Source organism: Mirounga leonina, unplaced genomic scaffold, assembly GCF_011800145.1.
Source record: "Mirounga leonina isolate KUSES-001 unplaced genomic scaffold, KU_Mleo_1.0 Mir_125, whole genome shotgun sequence".
In the NCBI taxonomy this organism is placed as follows: Eukaryota; Metazoa; Chordata; class Mammalia; order Carnivora; family Phocidae; genus Mirounga; species Mirounga leonina.
The window spans coordinates 48988509-49009132 of NW_023270305.1; the positions used below are offsets into that span (position 1 = coordinate 48988509).

General features: G+C 43.6%; 3 long non-coding RNA genes across 3 annotated transcripts; all 3 read left to right on the forward strand.

The window, feature by feature from the left end:
• The first annotated feature begins 300 nt into the window (after positions 1-300).
• On the forward strand, positions 301-8647 carry LOC118008054. The gene is made up of 4 exons (XR_004678551.1): positions 301-699; positions 3493-3613; positions 7687-7818; positions 8566-8647. It is a non-coding gene; the product is annotated as an uncharacterized LOC118008054 (long non-coding RNA).
• A 418-nt stretch (positions 8648-9065) lies between these two features.
• LOC118008053 lies at positions 9066-12387 on the forward strand. The gene is made up of 3 exons (XR_004678550.1): positions 9066-9265; positions 11496-11583; positions 12134-12387. It is a non-coding gene; the product is annotated as an uncharacterized LOC118008053 (long non-coding RNA).
• A 4527-nt stretch (positions 12388-16914) lies between these two features.
• LOC118008055 lies at positions 16915-19199 on the forward strand. The gene is made up of 2 exons (XR_004678552.1): positions 16915-17221; positions 18721-19199. It is a non-coding gene; the product is annotated as an uncharacterized LOC118008055 (long non-coding RNA).
• Positions 19200-20624: the final 1425 nt, after the last annotated feature.

A 20624-nucleotide genomic window follows, 5' to 3' on the forward strand; every position in this document is an offset into this window, starting at 1 on the left:
GGAGGGAGCCGTGAGCAGCCCGAGCCCGCCCCCTTCACACCCGCCGCCCCGCCCCCCCGCGGCTTCGGCCAATCAGCGCCCGGGAGCCGCCGCCGCGCGCCCCTCGCCCTGGAGGCCGGCGCGGGGGGAGGGGCGGCAGGGCTGGGGGCGCTGCCAGGGACGCTGGGGCGCCGGCGGAGCCGGCCAATCCGGGCGCCCGCAGCCGCCGTCCGGCCCCGCTAACTGGGGCGGGCTCCGGGTGACCGCGACGGGGCGCGGCCTGAGGCACGGCCCGGGCTCGTTTGCACCTGCCGGGGCCGCTCGGGCCGGCCGGGATCTGGGCCCTCGGGGTTAGAGGGCCCGAGAGAATGTGGAACCCAGCCGCGTTCCCTGGCCTGGGGATTGGGGGAGGGGAGAGGTTCCCGCCCGGGTTGGTGCCTTCGCCCCCGCGGTCTGTCCGAGAACACACCGGCCTCTGTTGCAAAAGGGCCGCGCGCGGTGAGGCATCCCACACCCCCTCACCCCCCCATCCCCCGACCCGGACGGTTCTCCGGCCGCGTCCTCCTCCTGCCTAAATCCCCTCCTCCAGGAGTCCTGTAGGATAAAGCACGCCAGGGTGCCCAGCGCAGGCCTGGCCCTGAGACGGAAGACGGATGATGGGTGGATGAATTAGAAAAGCCTTATCCCACGTTCGATAAGGGCTGTGACAAGTCTTCACCTGTAAGTGAAACCGGGGTGGCACCAAACCCAGCGCCCGGGCTCGCGTGCTAGCGCTCTCCAGTGCAGGGGTCTTAAAGCCTCCCGGATAGGCCTTCGGTTGCCCGACAGCTGTCTGCGGGCTGTATGTAGCCTGAAGACGCAAAACTCTTCTAGAATCAACAGCTCTCTCGCCACCACTTGCAGTTGCATTTCTACCACGTAGTACACAAGCCACTGGATTTTTTTTTTTAATTTTTTAAAAAGATTTTATTTATTTATTTGACAGAGAGAGACACAGCGAGAGAAGGAACACAAGCAGGGGGAGTGGGAGAGGGAGAAGCAGGCTTCCCGCTGAGCAGGGAGCCCGATGCGGGGCTCGATCCCAGGACCCTGGGATCATGACCTGAGCCGAAGGCTCAAATTTAACAGCTGAGCCACCCAGGCGCCCCCAAGCCACTGGATTTTAACCTCTTCCATCTCTCGGCCCCCAGCCGTCGCAGGAAAACTGTACATACAGTGGTTTAGCCAGCCTGCAAAGATGGTTTCTTAATGTTAACACTCAATTCATTTCCTTTTTATTTCAACTTTTATGTAATACCTGCTCTGGCCATGGCGGATATATGAGAGACCTCTGCAGAGTCGTTTTACTCTGTCACATGTATTAGTTTTTTCATATTTTCTCATTCTGCTTTTGAAAGGAATTGGTCTTTTAAGACTTCTGGGAAAAGGGAGTCTTCTTACATGTGGCTAACCTGAGTTAAGGAGGAAGGCAATTACTCTAGATCTCTTGCTGAAAAGGAGGCATCTTTGAACATGTCATGACAGATATTTATACAAATCCAAATGCCTTCCTAAGGAACATTAAGGAGCTGTCCAAATTTTGAGACCTGGGAGGATTTCCTTGCTTGAAGCCAGTCAGCCAGCCATTGGCTGGGGTTTGTAGGGGTTTTTTTGACGGAAGGAGGGGAGCATGCGAACATATTTTTATGTTTTCAGAACACAGTTTATGTCTCTGTGTGCACTGAAGAAAGGATTTTCTACAGACAGACTCTCTATTTTGCCAACCAGCCCCTCCCCTTGTTTTACCCAAAGGACTCTCAAATCATGCTCCAGAAATGAATTTTCAATTACCTGCTTTAGATCTCCACCTGAATGTCCTGCAAGCATACCCACAGCACATCCAAAATCAAACTCATGGTGGCATTCCTCAAGGCTTCTGGACCCCCTATATTTGCTAACATTACTAACATTAACATTATTGACCACCTAGTCATGTCTGTATGAAGCCTCAGGTGACCTAACATTATTGACCACCTAGTTGTCTCTGTATGAAGCCTTTCGTTCGTCCTTCTCTAGTGTCTCTTCTCATCTGATCAATTGCCAAGTCCTACAGACACTCCTTTCAGAATATTTATCACATCCACCCCTCCCATCCATTCCCACTGCTGCCATTCTGGCTCAGTTCTTATTTCCTCACTTCTTACCTCGGCTATCAAAATGTTCTCCTAATTAGTCTTCCTATCTCCAATGCTCTTCTTGTTCCAGCCATCCTATATTTTGCCTTGCCCCAGGCCAATCTTCCTAATGCACAATATACATGTTAGGATTAGGTTCCACTTTTCCAGTAGGAAAAAAAGAAGGAGCAGTGTCCTCTCCCTTTAAGAATATTTCCTAAAAGTTGTTCACGCTATGTGCTTTATATTTCATTAACCAGAATTTACAACATGACCTTACGTAGGTGCAAGAGAAGTTAGGAAATGGAATCTTTATTTTGCACAGGCATATCCCCAGTTAAAAATCGGTGCTTCTGATGAATAAATTGTGGGAATGAAAGGGACAGTGTAAGGAATATAGTCAATGATATTGTAATAGTGTTGCATGGTGACAGATGGCAGCTATCCTTGGGGTGAGCACAGCTTGACATATAGACTTGCTGAATCACTATGTTGTACACTTGAAACTAATGTAACACTGTGTGTCTGCTATACTTCAATAAATAAATTAATTTTTTAACAAAAGATTGGTGCTCTGTTACTAAAGAAGCAGGAAAGAATTGTATTCTAGGACATACCACTTCCTTCATACCACTTCTTGTTCAAAAGCTTTCAGTGGCTCCCACTGAATTAAGAATACGCTCTTCATCCTGGCATTCAACACCTACCAGGATCTGGTGTCTCTTCCCTCTCCAAGCTTGTACCCTCTAGGCATGCTACAAACATGGGGCTGTGTGCTGTTTCCACATTTTCTTGCCTCTCCATACAGTCCCAGTTCACTTCTCTTGCAAAGCCTTTCTGAAGCCCCCTTGCTCCCACCGTGCTTGCTGCCCACAGCTTTGTGCAGCCCAGAGCTGTGTTAATAGTTAACCCTCCATTGGGAGTGACGAACGACCTGCCCTGCTGGCACTTTCCCTGGACATAAGTGGTGCCGAGTGGGAGAGCCGTGTTGTGGGCACCTTATGCTGTGCCTAATGTTTGAACTAGAAACACTTCTCTTTAAGTAGGAGCTGGTGTCTGGGGGCCTCTTTCAGGGACTGGCTGCCCTGGAGCTGCTCTCCCTCCAGGTGAGGCAAACCAAGAGACAGGTTATCTGCTCATGGCCTCCCCAACAGTTGCTGAAGTGTTTAACTTTCTGCTTTCTTTTTCTCCTTTTTTTTTTTTCTTAATTCTTCTCCTTCTGCACTTCCATTACATTTCTTTTGTCTTTTCATAATTTTACACGCCTCCTCCTTGTTGGTATTTAGTACAAAAAGTCATTGATTCCTGTATTTAGACACCTCCCCCTGCAACACTTACATGTGTTTTCTCTGGATTTTAGATGTATAAGTACCAAATTACAAAATACCTTACAAGTGGTCCAGTCTGATACCACTCGCCATCACCACCACCACCATCGTTTGATGCTTGAAACTCTCAATAGGTGGAGTAAGTACTGTTCAGTAAGTATTTCCTCTCTTGTTTCTCCCACTTGGATTGGAGTATATTTACTCACCTTTTTGATTTTGAGCTTGACCATATGACCTACTTGGCCAGTGAAATAAGAGGATGTGAAGCAAGCAGAGGCATCGAAATGTTTTGCAGAGTTGTTCTTGGACTCCTGCTTACGTGTGAGTCAGCATGCCCCAGGTAGATGCTGTCCCTTTAGCCTGGCAACAGAACAAAAGGTGAGAAACATGTCTGAATCCAGCCTGCCCCTGCAAACCCAACTGCTTTGCTACCTAAAGAAGACATCCCAGGAAGCCCATGGGCCCCTAAGTGAGAAAAATAAAATGCTATTGTTGAAACCTACTGAGATTTGGAGTCATGTGTTATGCTGTATCATTGTGGCAATAGCTGAGTCATATAAACCCTCTTTTCAACATCTGTTCCAGTTATCTATTTTTATTGAACAAACCACTCCAAAACATAGCAGCATAAAGTTACAGCCATTTTCTTATGCTCATGATTCTGTAGGCCAGAAATTCAGGCTGGAGCCTTAGCTGGGTGGCTTCATGACTGGACATGGCTGCACTCCACCAAAGCCACATGCCTGGCTATCTGCTGGGATCCTCAGTTCTTTTCCACATTGTGTCTACTGAGGCTGGAATGTCCAAGATGGCTCTTTCATTCGTACCGCGGGTGCCTGGACTATTGTGGCTGGAAGAGCTGGGCTGGCTGAGCATCTCTCTCTGTCTGCCTGTAGGTCTGTCTCTCAGTGTGGCTAGCATGGAATTCCTTACCACAGAGTGATCTCAGTGTAGTCAAACTTCTTATAGTGGTTGACTTCCCTCAGAGGGAGTGTTCTAAGAAATCTAGGTAGAAGCTGCAAGACTTCTGACCTCGCCTCAGAGTGTCCCTTCTTGCACACGCTGGTGGTCAAGCAAGTCACTAAGACCAGCCCTGATTCAACAGAGGAGAATTAGACTCCACCTCTTAAAAAGGGAGTAGCAAAGAATTTGCTGCCATCTTTGATCCACAGTAACATCCTTAAAGCTTACATGTGTGTGCATTCTATATCCACACACATACGTCATTGCTCCCACAAATGCCCTCACTCTGAGGTCTCTTTGGACGACTCTGTTAGAAAGTTCCTTTGGCATCATTTAGTCATGTTCTTAAAACCATGACTGCATCATCTATCATGTAGAAGAATTCATTTCCCTCACTAAAGCAATGCTATGGATTTTTTTATTTAAGAAGTCGTAAGAATGGTGTCTTTCCTATATTGTCAACAATGACTGTCTATCACTCCTAATATGCTTATGTATTGGTGAATACTTTGTATAGTACATGCTTGCAGACTTCTGCTAGTAGAGAGATATTCTCAGTTCTGATTTCACATCTGATGCCAGTTCAGTATTTTCCATATTATTTCACTAGAATGATAATGGCATCACTAGAATCACATAGCAGGAATTATTTTCTGCCATGAATGGACTCAAAAAGGAAAATCGTATCCCACAAAGGCCAATTTGGATTCTAGAGTACTTCTTTACCTTTACTGAGAGATGCCAGATAGTTTAACAATTATACTTAAAAAGTTAAACTTTAGGGGCGCCTGGGTGGCTCAGATGGTTGGGCGCCTGCCTTCGGCTCAGGTCATGATCCCAGGGTCCTGGGATTGAGTCCCGCATCGGGCTCCCTGCTGGGCGGGAAGTCTGCTTCTCCCTCTGCCTCTGCCTCTCTCTCTCTCTTTCTCTCTGACTCTCATGAATAAGTAAATAAAACATTTAAAAAGTAAATAAAAAAAAAGTTAAACTTTAGCCTCATTCTTTCCATTTTAGCAAAACACAGCTTTGTAGAAAATGCAATGTGATTTTTAAAAAATAATATTTGCCTTTCAAATAGATCAGATTACTTAGCAAACAAAGCAAGTGAGGTGAAAATCCAAAATAATAAATAAATTCTTTTCCTTGCACGGTGGACGAACTTCGTGTGCAGGGCATTGTGGCAGTCAAAGCACTGGTGACTTCGTAATCTGTGCTCCTTTCTCAAGGCATCATCTCTACCCGCCAAAAAGAAGGCAAAGAAAAAAGGGGGCCGTAAAGAAGCCCCTAGAACCAAAAGGTCAGGTGCACACTCAGATAAACACTGTGAGTCAACACTAAAAGGGAATTTGGTCAGAGTGGGAGTAAAAGGCAGAATGAAACAGAAATAAGTCTGTTTCTATGGTTTTAGAGAGGAGCTAAAGCTACGTTAGCTGACGTGTGCTTCTTAGAACAGTGAACTGGGAGCATCAGAAGAAATGAGTACAAGATGGGAATATAAGTTAGTTTGGTGTCTGTGTTTTGTGGGCAAGGGTTCTGTGGGTAGGAATTTAATTCATTGACACAACCAGATGTTTACTGAGTTGCTTAGTGAACGTTAATCACTCTGCAAGGTCCATTGAGTGAAATACAAAGAAAGGAGTATGGATTACTTGGGGAGCTGATCAAAGTGCATCTTCCTGAGCCTGGTGGATGGCCTAGGAACCTGCATTTCAACAAGCCAACCTCCTCTCCTGCATTACCCCACCCCACGATTCAATCAAAGAATATTTATAGGGACATTGAGTTAACAGAGTTTGAATTAAAGAGAAATCCAAGAAAAGGTCTAGGGCTAGGCCTTCAAAGCCTATCAACCAAATCCTTCTTCCTGAGGAGGGATCTTCCTCCACTTAAAGGGTTAACATCCCAAAATTGAAAATATTGTAAGTTGAAAATACATTTAATATACCTAAACTATGGCCCAACATAGCTCAGCTTAGCCTGCCTTGAGCGTACTCAGAACATTTGCATTAACCTATAGCTGGGCAAAATCCCCTACCACAAAGCCTATTTTATAATAAAGTGTTGATTATCCATGACATTTATTGAGTACTGTACTGAAGGTGAAAAAAAAAATGGAATGATTCTATGGGTGTAGACTGGTTGTAAGTGTATCAGTTGTTGACCCTGTTGATTGTGTGGCTGACTGGGAGCCGGGGCTGCCACTGCCCAGCATCGTGAGAGAGGATCTTACTGCATATCACTAGCCTGGGAAAAATATCCAAATTTAAAATTCAAAGTACTGTTTCTACTGAATGCACATCAATTTCACACCATGGTAAAGTCAAAAAATCATAAGCCATACCACCTGTACAATTCTGAGAAGCAAGGGGAATTAGAGGAGAGGGTGGTTAGATAGGGTAGAAAAGAAATGGACATCAATTAGAATGGGTTATGGTTCTCCCAAGAATTTAGTTTAATTTAATTTAAGCCTGGCCCTAGAATTCTCTGAGGTCTGTTTGGGAAACAGTGGTGGACTTCTGAAAAGATAATTAACCTTACAAGTAGAACTCAGTGGTCCCCAAACTTGACTCTCATCAGAGTCATCTAGAAAGAGTTTAGAAAGAATAGATTCCAGGGCTCCAACCCTGGAAATTTTATTTTTGTAGCTCTGGGGTAGGAGCCAGTCATCAATATGTTTTTTATTCTTCCAGCTAACAGATTAATCAGATATAACAACCAAATCCAATGGAATCTGAATTAAAAGAAAAGCAAAGTATAATTTTGAGACCATTGGGGAAATTTCATGTATGTTAAACCTAATGTGGAGTTTCTTAGATGTAGCAACAGTGTTCTGGATAATAGGACAGTGGCCCCATTCTTGGGAGAGTGCTGAGAAGTATTTAGGGACAGTGTCAAGGTGTCTGCAAAGCATTCTTGGATGGCTTGGCAAAGGGGAAATGTGTGTACTTATACAGAGACCAATGCAGTGGGGGAGGCAAGATGCTACGGCTGGCAAACGTAGGTGAGGAGTATATGGGTGTTAACTGTTTTGTTCTTGAGATTTTATTCAGGCTGAAAAATTTTCAGAATTATAAAACATTAATTATTTTTACAAGAGAGAATAAATGGGGGGGGGTGCGTGGGGTTGGAAGGCTCCATTCTTGATTTTGTTGCACAAGAGATTTGAGAAACATTACCAGAAGGAATGGGTTATAGAAGTTTGAAGCAGTGAGAGAGAGGTCACTGTGGCCTACAATTGAGGTTCTCCACTCATTTTCTTCTAGGACACACGTGACAAATGATGTCTATACTCAGTGCCCACAGCTATGGTGAACCTAGGCTTAGATGTGATTCCTGGCTACTGACCTGAACCACAACAGATTTTCCTCCTACTTAAGAAAGAATGTTGCCTGCAAGTAAGTGATGTTATCATATGGATAACTTCGAATTCATTCAAATTTATTTTAAAAATAATCATGCCCGAACTTCTCTATTTTTGTGTGGAAGGGGTTTGAAAATTCAACCAATCACTATAATGCACAAAGAAAATATAGATTACTTGCTATCTGTAGTTGATCTAATCTTTGTCCTGGGCAGTCACAGCACTGGGTCATCGAGGTGGGGGGTGGGGGGCGGGGAGAAAATGGGCCTTAACTTGGCAATGAATGTCATGGAAGTTTTTCTCCAGTTTAAATAGCTTCATGTGGATAACTCAGAGTCTCCTGGTAAATACTCAGCATTTCAGACTTCTTCTCTATCAAGTTACTCTACATTGATGTGGTTATAGAAAATTTTAAAAGAGGTTACAATTTTCTTTTTTTTTTTTTTTAAGATTTTATTTATTTATTTATTTGAGACAGAGAGAATGAGAGACAGAGAGCATGAGAGGGAGGAGGGTCAGAGGGAGAAGCAGACTCCCTGCCGAGCAGGGAGCCCGATGCGGGACTCGATCCTGGGACTCCAGGATCATGACCTGAGCCGAAGGCAGTCGCTTAACCAACTGAGTCACCCAGGCGCCCAAGAGAGGTTACAATTTTCTATAAACCGGGAAAGAGTGGTGCTTCACCACTAGGGAAAATGCACAGACATTGTAGTAGATTCTGAAAATAGCCCCATTCTTCACCTTTCCCTGTATCCTAACTTTTTGTTATGTTACTTTTCAGGGTCCTCCAACTCAATCTGCCCTCAGCCATATGATTTTCTTCAGCCAGTGGGTATAGCTGACCCAAGGCAAGCAGAGGTTTGAAATACGCTTACACAGGGCACCTGGGTGGCTCAGTTGGTTAAGCGACTGCCTTCGGCTCAGGTCATGATCCTGGAGTCCCAGGATCAAGTCCTGCATTGGGCTCCCTGCTTGGCAGGGAGTCTGCTTCTCCCTCTGACCCTCCCCCGTCTCATGCTCTCTCTCTCTCATTCTCTCTCTCAAATAAATAAATAAAATCTTAAAAAAAAAAAAAAAGAAATACGCTTACACGTTAGGCTTTTCTCTTGTGCCATTGCCATCAGAACATGCCTGCAGGGGGAGAGAGACACGTGGAGCACAGCTGAGTCCTCGGTCATCATAGCAGAGGTCATCCTGGATCAACTACCAGCCCGACTACCCCAAACATGGAAGCAGACCCAGCCAATCAGCAGAGCTGTCTAGTTGCCCGCCCCCCACCACTCTGAGAAATGTGAGCAGTAAATACCATTGTTGTATGCCATGGAGGTTTTGTGGTTCTTTGTTACAGTGTTAGTCCAAATCCACCACGAAGCAGATGCCGAGATGGAATAAAACGTACAAGGATTTTATGCAGGGAATATCAATGCAAGAGAAAAAAGGGAGGAGCGAACTGAGCGCCAGGACACCTGTCAAAAGGCAATGTGAGTCTGACCCAAATGAAGGAAGGAGGGAAGGAAAGTTGGGTAGACATGTCTGCCATGCAGTCTAAGGAAAGTTCAACCTCAGCTGTCAGAGGAGTCTCGAGCCTCCTAGGAACAGGTCTGCCTTAATATGCCCACAACACTCAGCCATTGGCTGGGAGAAACCTGGGGGAAGCATGGCCTTGGCACAAAATGGGCAGTGGGTTTCAGAACACACTAATTGGCCAGTTAGACAAATAAGTCTGCGAGGTTTTTTTCTCGTGGCTGCCAAAATCACACAGCATTATTGTGGGAAGACTTAACGGATAGAGGCATGCAGAAGAGCAGTTCCTAACGTGGGTGGTACTGCCTCCTAGGGGGAGTTCTGGAAGTGAAGGGGGGCATTTCCTGGCTGTCATGGTGTTTGAGGGGGTGCTACTGGCAATTAGCAGGCATGGGCCAAAGATGTTTGATATCCTGTAAATCCCTGGACCGTCTTGCACAACCAATCATCCTGTGTCCTTCACAAAGTTTCGGTGTCCTATATGATATCCACAAGGGGAAGAAGCTGTTGAAAATGATCTCAGCCAAGAACCCAATACTGTTTTAGACAGAAACATCAAATATTTTTTGCTCACTACAAATATGCACTGTGTTTCTGTGATTACAATTACTGTGGATTATGAAGAAAGATGGCTCTGTTTCAAACATGACTAAGTATTGGTGACCCATATTAGGAAATCATGCCACCAAGCAACATTACTTGTGGTATTTGAGTCACCAATACAATGCTCCTGAGACAAGCTACGTTTATGGCTGTGACCACCATGTGCAACGTGCAAACGTTTGATTATTTCATTATATTCCCTGTATGATCATTCCCAGGTATTTACTCACAATAAAATATATATTATTTCATTATAAGGATTTTCCTGAAGCTATGTGGTAGGTGAACTTTATTTTTTTATTTTTAGAATGAGAGAGAGAAAGGGGGGAGGGGCAGAGGGAGAAGGAGAGAGAGAATCTTAAGCAGGTTCCACGCCCAGCGCAGAGCCCCACATGGGCCTCGATCTCACAACCCTGAGATCATGACCTGAGCTGAAATCAAGAGTCAGATGCTTAGCCAACTGAGCCACCCAGGTACCCCTATTTTCAAACTTCATTTTTGGCTGAAAGAAAGTGCTAGGTCTGACCTGGTTAAGACCCACTCCTGTAGAATGAGGATCAAAAAGCTATATAATAATTATCAAAGAGAAGGGAAATATACCCATGTTCATAGCAGCATTATTCACAATAGCCAAAAAGGTAGAAGCAACCCAAGTATCTATTGACAGATAAATGGATAAATAAAATGTGGTGTATATATGCATATACATAACAGAATATTAAAAAAGCCTTAAGGGGTGCCTGGCTGGCTCAGTCGGAAGAACATGTGACTCTTGATCTTTGGGTTGTGAGTTCAAACCCCACTTTGGGTACAGAGATTACTTAAAAATAAAATCTTTAAAAAAAAAAAAAAAGAGAGAGAAGGAAATTCTGACATAGGCTACAACATAGATGAACCTTGAAGATATTATGCTAAGTGAAATAAGCCAGTCACAAAAGGACAAATATTGTATGATTCTGCTAAAACCAGTTACCTAGAGTAGGCATATTCATAGAGACAGGAGGTAGAATGGCGGCTGCCATTGGCTGGGGAGAGGGAGATCGTGAGTTATTGTTCCACGGGTACAGAGATTCAGTTTTGCATCATGAAAAGAGTTCTGGAGATCAGTTGCACAACCGTATGAATATACTTAACACTACTAAACTTAAAGATGGTAAATTTTATATTATGTATATTTTACCACAATAAAAAAAGAAAGAAAGAAAGGGAGTATAATTTCAGTCCCCAGGTCAGACCCGGGGTAAACTATAAATGGATACTAGCCTGTGATAGTGTCCATTAATGTTATACTGATATTTAAATACATAGTTTCATGTAAATGTGTATACATATATATTCGATGGCATATCAAAATTGATAAGAAATATGACACATGGAGAACTGGTAACTCAGGAAATATTTTCTACCAGAACAAGATTTTTTTTTTTAATTTTATTATGTTATGTTAGTCACCATACAATACATCATTGATTTTTGATGTGGTGATCCACGATCCATTGTTTTTGTATAACACCCAGTGCTCCATGCAGTACGTGCCCTCCTTAATACCCATCACTGGGCTAACCAGTCCCCCCTCCCCCTCAGAACAAGATTTTTTAAAAAATTACTGAAAGAAGTTGGAGTTTAACTGGAAAGTCCCGGTGACCTCATGATCTTTGTGCTGTTTGTCCAGGTATTGTTGCCCACATCAGGCCCACCCTTCTCCGCTGCTGGGGGTGTTGGGGCTGAGCCACATTTTCCACATTTCCCACATTCCCTTGCCAGACTGCTCCCTATGGTTCTGGGAGGCAGTGGTGGGAAATGGGAGGGCAGAAGAAAGGGGGGTTCTCCTGCTCCTCCCTCCCATTGGGAGATGACTGGCAGCAGCAGACAGCTCTAGCTCCAGCTTCTAGCTTCTCTCCATGGTCCCCGCCGCTGTTCCCAGTCTTGCACAGCCCCTCACAGGTGCTCAGCAACCGGAGCTCCCTCGGAGCTGCACCCCCTCAGGGAGGATGGAGCATGCACCTGCAGAGAGAGCTCTGGGCCTCAGCCCTGCTGAGCCCTCCTCAGAAGGCTTGGTTTCTAGAAATACCACCTCTTCCCATTTGCTCCCCAGCCCAGCAGTAGCTGCTAGGTTATTAATCTCTGGTTTACCTCAGCATCCCTTTTTGCTTTCACTCCTCCCCTCCCCCGCCGTTATCTAACACCTTTGTAATCAACTGCCTGTATTATCTTTCATCCAGTGGGAATTCCTACTGTGATTGCTGTTTTCCTGCCTGGATCCTGACTGATGAAATCTTTGAAAGATGTACCACATCTGTCAGTGAAGTGATCTGATAGTGATGCTGTGTTCCACCTGTGTTCCTAGGGAACAGTCTGCTAGGGATCCCTAGAGCAGCAAGATTTTCAAATACTCTAATACTATTTTCAAAGTTGTTTGTTTGTTTGTTTTGAGAGAGAGAGAGAATGAGTGAGAGTGGGGAGGGGCAGAGGGAGAGGGAGAGAGAATCCCAACCAGGCTCCACATTCAGGGCAGGGCCTGACATGGGGCTCGATCTCACTACCCTGAGATCATGACCTGAGCTGAAACCGGGAGTGGGATGCTTAACCAACTGAGCCACCCAGACGCCCCTCTAATATTATTTTCTACTAAAAGGAATCAGGGCTCCTTGGAGAGTGGCTGACTTTATGACTCTCTGTTTGGAGCAGAAAGTAGAAATGGGTTGGAAAATCTCATTGTTGCGAAAAAGCAAAAATGCTTGCAGAGATTTCAGGAATTCCTATTGGCCAGACTATAACAACTTGAGCATTGAAAAGAAAAAAAAATTCTGTGCAAAACAAGAGTACATAATGATACTCAAAAAGAAACAACTAAGGGGTGTCTGGGTGGCTCCGTTGGTTAAGCGGCTTCCTTCAGCTCAGGTCATGATCCCTGCTTTGAGCCCTGCTTTGGGCCCCCTGCTTGGCTGGGGGGGGGCCTTCTTCTCCCTCTCCCATTCCTCCTGCTTGTGTTCCCTCTTTTGCTGTCTCTCTCTATATATCAAATAAATAAATAAAATCTTTAAAAAAAAAAAAGAACTAAAATATAGTACATTCAAGGAAAAGGCAATTCTGAGTCTCAAATAGTATTTGTAGAAAATGCTCTTTATGCTAATGCAAACCATATACACAGTAGCATCAGATTTAGTTAGCAGCTAAGCACCATCAGGAAAATCCAGGAAGTAGAATTCAGCTTAGCCCCCAAAAATACTTGCTTGGGACAAGATCACCCTGGAAAGAGAACTTTGATCCTGTGCTTCAGTCCCAAATCGTTAATTCAGGTATTTGGTAATTCAGCCAATTATTTCAGCAAATATTTATTGGGTGGCTATTATTCTAAGCACTATTCTAGGCATCTGGGATGCAACAGTGAAGAAAAAAACAACACAAAAACATCTGTCCTCCTGAAGCTTACATTGTAGCTAACAGAGGTCAGTATGCAATAAGCCTAATAAAGCAGTAGACTCACAGTAGGTTAGAGCACGTGAACGCTGTGGAACAGGGTGAAAAGGATCCAGAAGTGGGCAATTTGCAGTATGAAGCTGGAAGCCCTCATTGTGAACATGAGATCTGAGCAAAAACCGGAGGAGATGAGGAAGTTAACCAAGTGGGTATCTGGAGAGAACATTCCAGGCATGGAGAATGGCCACAGCATTCCCTAACTTGGGAATGCACCTGGGGTGTTCAAGGAACAGCAAGGAGGCCAGTGTGGCTGGAGTAAAATGAATAATGGAAAGTGACAGGAGCTGTGGTCAGAGAGGTGTTGAGAGAGCTGCCCGGGCAGGGCCTCGTGGGGCACGACCGTGACTTTGGCTTTTATTGGGAGATGGAGAGCTGCTGCAGAGCTTTGGGGGCATGATTCAGCTGGTTTAAAATGACCTGCTGTGTTAAGAATAAGACCGTCAGAGGACCAAGAATAGGAGCAGCGAGGCTTGCTGGGAGGCTGTTGTAATTACCTGAGCGTGAGGTGATGGTGGCTTAGTTCAGGGCAGTGGTACAGGAGGTGGTGAGAAATGGTTCAAATCGGAATGTATTTTTGAAGGTAGCACCAAAGGCATTTGCTAATAGATTAGACACAGGATGTGAGCGAAAGGGAAGAGACAGGGATGACTCCGAGTTTCTGGCCTAAGCAATTAGAAAAATGGGACTGACATCCACCTGAGCTGGAGAAGGTTGAAGGCAGCAGGATTTTTAGGGAGGAAGATAAGAAAATCAGTTGTGGACCTGTTAGGTTTGAAATATCTATCTAAATATCCAGTGGAGCTGCTGAGTCAGTATCTAAAGTTCAAGAGAGAGGGGTGGACTGATAAATACTAGTCAGGATGGGCAAGGCTAGGCTGCTGTAATAAACAATTGCAAACTCTCACTAGATTAACACAACAAAAGTGGATTTCTTGCACTGAAGGGCTCTGCTCCATGTCCTTTTCACCCTGGAATCCAGACTAATAGAGGCTTCACTACTGGGACTGTTGTTGTGGCCAGAGGGAAAAAAGAGCTGGAGCCTCACACCAGCAATGAAATGCTTCCACCTTGAAGTGGTCCATACCTCCCACTCACATTTCCTTGGCCAGCGTAAGTCCTGTAGCCACAGTTCACCTGAAAGGGGTGAGGAAGTACAGTTCTCTTGTGTTCCTGGAAAAAGAAGACCCGGAAGTATGGGTGAGCAGCATTAATGCCAACTAGAGCTGAAGGTATGCAATAGGGAGTCATTGGCACAAACTTGGCATTTAAAGCCAGAGGACTGGATGAGACAGCCAGGAGTGATCACGGATAGAGAAAATGAGAAGTCCAAGGGCTGAGCCCTGAGGACCACCAATACCCAGATAGCATTGACTTCAGTCAATATAACAAGCCTTACATGGCAATTTTCCTTGGTTACAGGAGTAATTTGCTACTATAGGATGAAGCAATGAATCAACAACATTGATACCTTAGTGTAAATTGTGCTTAAATAGTACAACACCAAGTTTTTAAATTGTTGTGCGGCTCATGTATGGTTTGTTTGTTTTGATGCTTTAAAGTGATCAAAGTTAATCTGATTTCTTTATGAAATTTGTAAATCTGCTTCAATTTATGAGCCACTTGAGTAATTAGGAAGATTTTACTTTTTAGATTTATCAGTCTGCTGTTTGGTGTTTGAAGTTCTTGAGAGAATCAGGTATGTTATATTTGCGACCGTGGTTTGACATCTCTAAAGGAATTTAAGGACTCAAGTTTGTAAATGTGTTCAATGTTTAGGGAAAAATTAATCTTTCACATGTATAAACTCATTGAGAATAAATCAAAGAGAAAGTGAAAGTGAGTGTTTTTCATTTTAACACAAAAATTACGGAATTTATAAATAAAAAAATCTGTATGTTGGGCTTAGAGTCTTCAGGAAAAGTAGGTTTATAGGTTTATAAGCTAACACAATATTAATGAAAACACAAGTAACATCCAGTGTTCTTTTTTTTAAGATTTTATTTTTATTTATTTGAGAGAGAGCAAGCGAGAAAGAGAGTGCACGCACGTGGGCTCCCGCATGAGTGGGGGAGGGGCAGAGAGGGAAGCTGACTCCGCACTGAGCAGGGAGCCCAACTCTGGGACCATGACTGGGCTTGATCCTGGGACTCTGGGACCACGACCAGAACTGAAGGCAGCTGCTTAACTGACTGAGCCATCCAGGCGCCCCATAGTGTTCTTTTTGACAGAAAAAAGACGTGGAGGCTGAAAACCCAAGCAACCCTCTTCCTCCTTCGGTGCTCCTCGCGTGTGGAGGGAACCTAGTGATCCTGTGGTGATAAAGGGGCCTCTTGGGCATGCACTGCTCCATCTCTGAGGGTTGTCTCAGGGCTAATGTCCAGTCCCTCCTACCTGTTCATAGCTTCCACTGTTTTGATAGGCCTATCCTCTATCTTGATGGGTGTATGTCTTTTCTAATGGGTTGGGACTGACTGACTCTTCAACGTTTTGAATATTGTTAGTTATTTTTGATCATGGTCAAATTCCATGGCCATTTCCTTTGGTCTCAAAGTCACCGCAGCCTGAAGTTCTTTATCCTGACCTGAGGTCTCCTTTGGACAGCCAACTCTCCCAGCACCCCTGAATGTGCTCATAAGCATGTGGGGACTTCTGGATCCCTTGCGCTTCTGGGAAAGAGTGAAGCAACAGTGAGATCTTTTCGGCCAGGACTGTGTTTTATTTATCCACCTTTTCCCAGCACCTTGCAGGTTGCTGAGAGCATTATAGATACTACAATACAGTATGGGGACTTGTTGAGCTGTGTGGCAGCATGGAGTAGTGGTATGGTGATTGCTGAACTGTGTGGAGGTATGGAGTTCTGGTTTGTTAAATGGTATAGCATATGGAATGAGGAGTCAGACTGTGTTTCTGTCTTTCCTGGCTATTTATTAGCTATGTGATCTTGGGCAAGTTACTTAACCTTCCTGTGCCACATATAATCATCTAGAAAATAGAGCTAACAACCACAATGTGTTGCTGAAAATTGCATGAGCTACATACATAAAATAATTAGCATAGCTCCTGGTACATTGTAAAATGCTTAATAAATGTTGCCTAAAGTAATAATTACACAACATATTTTTATTACTATTTTGTGTGGTCTAGGGCAGTTACTTGAACTAGTTAATGTATCAGAATAAAGAGAAAAGAAAAACAACACTCAAAATCCTAACTCCATCCAAGGAAAATGCATTTGAATTCTTGTCTGTTTATTGCAAGGAAGAATCCAGCAAAGCCTTGCAGTGTAACAGAGAGGCAGGCAGACATCTTCTGGTGAACTTGGCGAATGTAAATCCTTTTCTTTTTTCTTTCCCTTGTATTCTGGCCTGGCTTCCCTGGACTCTTATTGCCTCTGAGAGTGCTGGGGGGTGTAAGTCACCACCCTCAGGAAGGCACTTGCAGAAGAGAGGGGGTTGAAAATCCAAGCCCTACCATGAAAGGTCATCTCCAGTGAACAGGAAGAAGACTGGGCACTTGGCCGTGCTTGGCAGCTGACCTTGGCCCTTGGCAAGCCTCCCCCACGGGTTTGGCATGCTGTAGAAGTGGGCAGGTCATCCTGATTCCTCTCAACCCTGTACCTCCTCCCATGCCCAGGGCTGGTGTGAAGGTCACACATCTCTCTTTTGAATCATCTCTGTGTTTAGGTTGCTCAAGTCCAAGCTAACTGGGACCACTGACTGTTCTAAACTGAAACCAGACGTTCATTTTGATGTGAGAGACAGAAGGTTCCATTTAGTGGTATATGAGGAATGGTTAAATTTGTACAGGAGTCAAGGTCAATATCAACAGTGGTAAGTCATATTGATAATATATACCTTTTTAAAAAGATTTGATTTATTTGAGAGAGAGAGAGACAGAGATAGTGAGAGAGAGCATGAGCAGGGAGGAGAGGGAGAAGCAGACCCCCAGCTGAGCAGCAAGCCCACTGTGGGGCTTGATCCCAGGACCCTGAGATCAGGACCTGAGACCAAAGCAGACACTTAACCGACTGAGCCACCCAAGTGCTCCGATAATATATACATTTAATGCACTTTACTTCTATGATTTTCCTTCCTGAAATCCATAACCCCTGTCTAATCATGTGAAGAAGATCAGACAAATCCTAAAAGAGGGTATCCTACAAAATACATGACCAGTACTCAAAACTGCCAGGGTCATCAAAAACAATGACAATCTGAGAAATTATCACAGCCAAAGAGGAGCTTAAAGAGACATAAGGACTAAATGTTGTGTGGCGTCCTGGATGGGATCCTGAGCAGAAAATGACATTAGGTAAAAACTAAGGAAATCTGAATACATTGTCAGTATTGGTTCGTTAATTGTAACAAAAGTACCATTCTAAAGTAAGATGGTAAAAATAGGGGAAAGCGGGTGTGGGTGTATGGGAACTCTGTATTACCGTCACAGTCTTTTCTGTAAATCTAAGACCACTCTAAAATTAAAAGTTTATCTTAAAAATCCTGCCAAGGAGAGGTCTGCAAAGCAACACCTTAGCTCGTTAACTGTGGAAAGGGGGTGCTGCCACTTTGAAGCCCTACTATGTGCAGGGTTAGGGATTAGAGAGATTGGAGTAGATAAAACAGGCGTCCTGCCCTAGCAGAGTGTTCAGTCTGGCAGGGAAGGGCTTTGTATACTTTGGCATTGCTGGAATTTCTCTCAATGAACATGACCCAGTTTCATAATCTGATTTTTTATGAATAAAAAAATGTAGTAGGAAGCCGAATAAAAGTGACAACTAGCAGGTTCTCCTTATGAATATTAACCTGGATTTTCTAGGCCACACTGACTCTTATTCTTGGACGATGTTTTTTTGTTTTTAAGTTTATATATTTTTTCTAGTAATCTCTATACCCAGTGTGGGGTTTGAACCCATGACCTGAGATCAAGAGTCGCACACTCTTCTGACTGAGCCAGACAGGTGCCCCTTGGACATTGATTTTTAAACAGTTTTTTTATGTTAAACTAGAAATCTTACCAGTTTAGGATAGAGTTTTCCAAACTTCCTTAACCTTGACCACAGAATACACTGAAAAGGATAATATATTGTCGGAATAGCAGCAGATTCTACAGAAAGCAGGGGGAAAGGGTCTCGCAGAGGAATTTCCTTAAGGAAAAACCTTCAAGCAAAATGGCTTTCTATTTTTCATATTCTTATAAAACTTGTAAAGTGATTTTAATATATGTTGTGTCTTTTCTGTGTTTTAACTTTTTGTATATTTTGTGTCTTTTATATTGTGTTTTAAGTATTGTATGTCTTTTAAAAAATCACCTATCTTTCTATTGGGAACAGCCTTGCTGTGGCGGAGAGTCTACCAGGTGCAACCCGCAGCCTCTGGTTTCAGTGCAGCATGCTGTGGAAAGCCCCACCTTGGCCAGATACTTTGGAGCAAAGGCAGTAAGGATGTCAGCTATATGTTGGGTGATATTTGTGTCCTCTGAAATTAGGCTACTCCAGATCATATTCCTTGTTTCAGCTCAGGCAACACACACCTAAATTTTTTTTTTCTTTTAGTTCAAGCTCAGTTTGTTTATCTTCACTTTAAAGTATTCTCAATTTGTGTTAGGTTCAGATACCATTTAGAACCCCAAGGCCCTTCTTTGCATTTAAAGCTCTCTTATTTTGGCCATAGATTAGAGTTAAACATGTTAGTACTGTATAATTGTTTGCTATTGAATAAGCAGTGCTTAGTAACATGAATATATGCTGAAATTATGTGACCAGGGATGTGACATTTATGGTAATCAATCAATAAATGATGTACATGGGCATACAGTAGGATTATGTTTGCCTGCATTTAACAAGAATCTGACAATGGTTTAACTAAATCATTTTTCCCCCATACCAAGAAATCTGGAGGTGAGCAGACCAGAACTGGTACAGGGACTCTATGATGTCATGAAAGACCGAAACTTTGTCTCATTCCTTAGGTCACTATCCTTAGCATGTGACTTTTGTCCTCATGGTCACAAGGTGGCTGCTGCAGCTCCAGATGTGAAGTCTGGATCTCAGGCAGGAGAAAGGGCAAGGACAAAAGGCAAAAGTTGCAAAGCAGCTGAGTCTTTCCCTTTCATCAGGAAAACATCTTTCCAGAAGCCCATTTAGTAGACACATTCTTACATCTCACTGCATCCGCCACACTCTTTTACGTGGCTGCTACTAACTGTGAAGGAGCTCAGAAAAATCGAGTCTTATAGCCTGAGGCACCCTGAACAACACGAGGGTTCTACTGGTAAGGAAGGCATTTAGAGTGCGTGTTGTGGAGGCAGTTTCTGGGCATGCGGGTATGAGCTTACGTGTCAGTGGGAAAATGCTGCCCCTCCCTCAAAGCAAAGAGCAAATGTCCTCCAGGGATCGCTCCAGCGGAGTGTGCTAAAGGCAGATCATTAAATAATGATAGTTGTTTAGTTGATTTTTTATATATATGTTTTTCTAGAATAAATTTTGGTAGAAAAATAGCATCAATATAAATTATTTTCATGGAACATCATTAAATTTCTTCAGAGCACAGTTCAGGAAAATTCTGGCCTAAGTCATAGAAATAACTTATTCCATATGACACATACAGTTTACATTAAGAAAACTGAAAACTTACCTCAAGATTTCTTTAAAGTATATCCTCTCTTAGATTAAAATTTTAACTTAGTTTAAAATTTAAAAATTGATTTCAATTTCTCAGCACCAAACCTATTTTATCCTCTTTAGGACTACAGATTTTCATTTCCAAATTCCAAATGGATAAATAGTAACACATTGCTCACTTCCTGGGTAACTCTTTTAAAAACAGTAATGTGTGCTTGATAATCTGAATCTTTTTTAGTCTCTGCTTCATGGTTTTGACATTCTCCCAGTTAAAGTCACAAGTCTTCTTTTACTCTTTCTACTGACACTAGTCCCTGTCCTGAGTGAAATTGATCCTCCTTTCTTACACTCAATTCTGACTGACTTCATTTTTAAGATAGAAATGATCATGTTATGAAAATAATACATGCTTATTGTAAAAAAAACAACACATGTTTATGTCTTAGCTAGCACAAGCTCCCTCTCATAGATAACTGTTAACTCTCTTCCCACACCCCTCCCTTAATCTTCATCTCAGAAGTAGTATCTGGTAGGTGGCTCTAAGATCTGGGCACGCTGGCCCCAGCCCCTTCCTCTTTTGCGGTAGACCTGTGTTCTGACATCTCTGCTGTGCA